General features: G+C 40.2%; 1 pseudogene; it reads right to left on the minus strand.

The window, feature by feature from the left end:
* Positions 1 to 1,862: 1,862 nt before the first annotated feature.
* On the minus strand, positions 1,863 to 5,090 carry LOC147287300 (calcium-transporting ATPase 12, plasma membrane-type pseudogene; annotated as a pseudogene).

Raw genomic sequence — 5,090 nt, forward strand, 5'->3', positions numbered from 1 at the left:
GGGTCTTGTGAGTTGTGTTGTATTACTATCAAAGAAGAACTTTTTGTTTAATTACAGTACAAATGTTGCTGCCTTTTTACAGTCCAATTCCCATTTTTGATACTCTGCACTCAAGCAAATAACAAGAAATCTAAGCCTAGGTGGCCAGGGAATGTGGGAAATTGAGTCAGAATTAGAATAATTTAAGGGTCCGATTCTTTCCAATGTAATAAATAAATATATGAAACAACAAAAAATATAGAAGGACAAACCATTTTGTGCACTAAAGATTGAAGAACAAAAAAAAAAAAGAAAAAAAAAAATGAAACAAATGGAGCTAGCATCAGCATCTTTAGGCATACAACATGAGGAATATTATGATAAAATAAGAATGTAAACCTGGTTGAATATGCTGAATATAAATTAGTAATTATACGAAAAAAACTAATTATCCATTGTAATCATAAATCTTTTGTTAAATTTATTATAATCCTACCCATAACCCCTCGTGGCAATTCCCCATATTCTCACAAAATGGACTAGCTAGATTAAATGATTCATTATGCACACAAATGGGTTAAAACTTAAAGTAAATGGAAATTAATAAATATTGCAGGAATCTTAAATGGAATTTTGAATCTTGGTCATTACCATTAGAAAGATGACAAAGTTTGAAAGCTGTTTCCGAGCCAATTGAGCTTTTGAGAACCCACGTTTTGTCTGAGACTCTCATTTAATAATAATTCTTTCTCTCGTCAATGGCCAGTCGTCGCCACAAGACAGGAGAAGCATAAAACAAAACAACTCCCCAATTTCCCTCCCTCCCTCCTTATTTTCTTTCATTGTTTTCTTCTAATAGCTGAGAGAGAGAGTGAGAGGAGAGAGTTTTAGAGAGATGTGTTGGAGCCTCATCTCTAAGCATGGACGCTGCTCTGAAGAATCAGACCATCCCACATTCCCACCACTCTTTTCCTTCTAAATTTGAGGAAAATTTTTTATGCAAGGCACAGTGAGCTGCATTTTCCATTATGCTGGCTTTTTTTTTTTTTTGAATATTTTTCTGGGTTTATAATGGTTGTGGTCTTAGTTTGAGGTTCAGTTTATTTGGTTGTTTTTGGGGTTCTCTGGGGCTTGAATTTGAGAATTGAGAACCTGGGTTTGCATCAGTTTAAGTTTTTAGAATTTTAGGCCTCTCTTTGCCTATGTTTGATTGTCATTTGCTTAAATTCTATGCCAGAATGAGTTTTTGCCAATGTTTCTTTTCTACTGTGCATAATTGGGCTTCAATGTAATCTGTAACATAGACACCATGGGATTGCAACTTTATTTATTTTATCTTTAAACTGAAAGCACACACATGTTACTCTCTCCCTCTCCCTCTCTTTCTATTCATATATGTTTATACAACCCTTTGTGATTTTTCTACTCACTTAAAATTTTATTACGTTTTCAAGGTTATGCAATGAAATTGCTGATCCTCAACCTGCAGGATTCCCCTAAATTAGCAATCTTTCTTAAATTGAGCCAGTCAAGTCCTAGAAAATGACCACACGTTAACTTTTGCATCTGTTTTTACTGCACCGCAGAATGTTTCCCTTAGTAAAACTAAATTCTTAGGAACATATCCTTCTCCATGTACCCAATTATAGACAGTGACTTATCCAATGCAGGACAATTATATTTCAGATGCTTTGCTGAAATAAATATTGTAAGAGGCTGAACTCGAATCCAAAAAGACTTGTCCTTATATATATATTCCTTTTTTTTTTTTTTTCAAAGAAATTATGACACTGAACATGAAATGCTAGCAACTGATGTTACACTACTCACAATTATTAATACAAACTGCAGTAAAAGAGCAACAAAAGATTTAGTCTGAAAACCTTGTTTTTCTATGTGTTTGACAATGCAGAAGCAGTTGGGCTGCTTGGAACCTGGTATACAGAAACTGGAATGTACTTGACAAGCCAACCAATCGGCCATGACAAAGCTGCAATGCCAATGCAAGCACCCCATTGCCCCCAATCCAGCCTCTCAGTACTGGCAAGCCTCTTCAGAAATTCCACCACCAGCAGTTGAAGAACAATGGTAATACCAATTATGGCTAAGAACAGCTTGTTCTTGAGTAACCCCTTAACTGTGTTCTTCTCCATTTTTCTTGCATTGAACTCATTGAAGACTTGGCAAAGAACAAAAGTGTTGAAGATAAGGGTGTTCTTAACCTTTTCATCCACACCAAAGATGGATCTTCCCTTGAATTGTAGAGTCAGCAAGATGGTGACCTGATACAAGGCCTGAGCAATGAGGTTTCTCCACATGTCTCTGGTTATGAGTGGCTCTGTTCGACCCACAGGTTGCTTTTCCATGAGATCATTAGTCGGTTGTTCAGTGGCCAAAGCCAAAGCCCCCAATGTATCCATTATGAGGTTCACCCATAGCAACTGGACTGCAGTCAATGGAACTTTCCCAGAAGAAACAGCACCAACAAAGTTGATAACAAGCGCAGCCAAGATGACTGTGAGTTGGAACTGAAGGAACTTTTGAATACTGCTATACACACACCTGCCCCACCTCAGAACTGTCACCACAGAGGTGAAGTTATCATCTAAGATGACAATATCTGAGCTCTCCTTTGCAACTTCAGTGCCTTGGACTCCCATTGTAATCCCGATATCTGCTTCCTTTAGGGCCAGTGCATCATTCGTGCCATCTCCTATGACCGCAACCACGTGGTCTTTCTGCTTCAGGCACTGTACCATCAGAAGCTTATCAGATGGTGACGATCTTGCCATTACACGAATCTTATCAATCTTTTCCATCCTCTCTTCATGTGAGTAATTTCTGAATTGTGCACCTTCTACTACAGCCTGATCATCTTCCAAATCCTCATCATCTGGTTTGAGAATCCCACATTCAACAGCCATAGCTCTTGCTGTGTGCACGTGGTCACCAGTCATCATCTTAATGTTCACTTTAGCAGCTCTCAATGTATCTACTGTTTCTCTGACTCCTGGCCTGCGTGACTCCTCTAAACCCACAAGACATAACAATGTCAGTCCACTTTCTTCAAGCTTCTCAGGATTGATCCGACCATTCTCTTCTTCAAGCACAATTCTGTGAGCAAAGGCAATGCACCTCAGGCCTTTCTCTGCCATGTTCTGAACAATTGACTCAACATGCATTCTTTCTTCATCATTTATGGCTTTCACTGTCCCAGTTTTATCATAATAATTTGAGCACATGGCAAGTATCATCTCAGCAGCTCCCTTCCAGTGGGTTTGAGTAGCCTTTTTGCTGTTCCTCCGCATCAAAACACCACTTCTCTTTTTGTGTGAATTGAAGGTTTCTTCATGGATGATCTCACATCCTTGTTTCACTTCATCAATATTCATACCTAAATCATAAACGCCCCAAGAAAGTATTGCCTTCTCAGTTGGGCTACCAAAAATCTCAGGGAGGGATGAAGAATTTGGTTTACAGATACTGCCAGCAGTGTTTAAACCAACAGCCTGTTGGAGTAATAGGAGAATGGTAGGTGCTATCCCTGAATGATTCTCTTCTGTCATTGCTTCTGTACCAAGCCAGAATTCTGTAACATTCATCTGGTTCGAAGTAAGAGTTCCTGTTTTGTCTGTGCAGATTGTTGTGGCTGACCCCATTACCTCACAAGCAGAGAGTTTTCGAACCAAAGCATTGTGATTCATCATTTTCTTCATTGAATAAGCCAGAGTCAAAGTAACAGCCAGAGGCAGACCTTCAGGAATTGCCTCCACAGCAGTCGTGATTGCTGCAGCTACAATATCCACAACATTATTCATCACATCATCAAACTTGGTCCGGCTGCCACTGAATTTCTTGTTTCCCTTGGTATCTTTGGTGTTTCCTGTGAAATAATGAATCAGAGAAGCCACAAGAACAAGCAGATTCACTGCTAAACCAACCTTCCCAATATAGGAAGTCAGCTTGTTGAGGCGCGTTTGCAAAGGTGTCTGCTTATCCAAATCACGGACTATTGAGCCCAGGATCATCTCCCCCCTTGCTGTGTTCATGCCCACAGAGGTCACAAGCATCAAACCATTCCCATCTACAACCTTTGTGCCAGAGAACAGAAAGGGATTGTCTCTGTCATTGATGTCACCACTACTCTCCCCATTCATGACCTTCAACGAATGCCCTTCCAAGAACAACCCATCTGCCGGAACATGATCACCAATCTTCAGACACACGACATCACCAACCAAAATGTCAGAGATTGATGCAGAACGACGCCGTCCACCTCTTATAATTTCTACAAGGCTTGTATGCTCATCACCACCCTTTGTTGAGAGGTTTTGATCAAATTGTCTTGACTGCCTAAAGTTGGAGACAGCAGACACAACAACAACCAAAAGGACAGCAAAAATGATACCGCCACCATCATACCACCCATTCTTCAGGCCATGCTGTTTAACACCAAACCCTATTGAGAGTATTGCGCATACCACAAGTAATATAATTGTGGTGTCTTTGAATGCTTCAAACAAAAAACTCAGAAAACCTTTTGCAGAAGGGGGCTTCTGATATATGTTAGCACCAAAAACATTCTTCCTTTGCATTAGATCAGCCCCATCACTATCACTAATACCACCTTTCGCATCACTCCTAAGAACTGCAGCCAATTCTTTGGACCCGCCATATTGACTCAAAAGCTCAAAGTTCTTTTCCTTCACCATGTTGGCAAGGGTTTTCAGCTGATCAATATTGTGGAGAAAAGGAAGGTGCTGGTTCTCGTGGGCATTAGTATCGTCTTCATTGTTGGGCTGCACCTGCACGTCTATGGCTGTGTAAGAGAGGGAGCGCAGTAACGGGGCATTGTGATCATCAACTACTTGTTTCTTGGAGAGTGAAATAAGAACTCTGGTGGTGTATATGGCAGTGAAAGCCAACCTCCACCTCTGCTTGTGGGGTTTCGGCACAGGTGGGATATCTTCGTGATCATCTGACATGGTTGGTTATGCAGGTTTTTGAGGCCTCAGAGATATATGTGGATTGTCTGACTGTAGTGGAAATTGAAGAAGACAGAAAAAAGAAGTGATTGAATTAAAGAAAAATGCTGGTTGTAACGAGTATGT

The sequence above is a fragment of the Dryas octopetala genome, chromosome 4 (assembly GCF_963921425.1).
Source record: "Dryas octopetala chromosome 4, drDryOcto1.1, whole genome shotgun sequence".
NCBI classification, from domain to species: Eukaryota; Viridiplantae; Streptophyta; class Magnoliopsida; order Rosales; family Rosaceae; genus Dryas; species Dryas octopetala.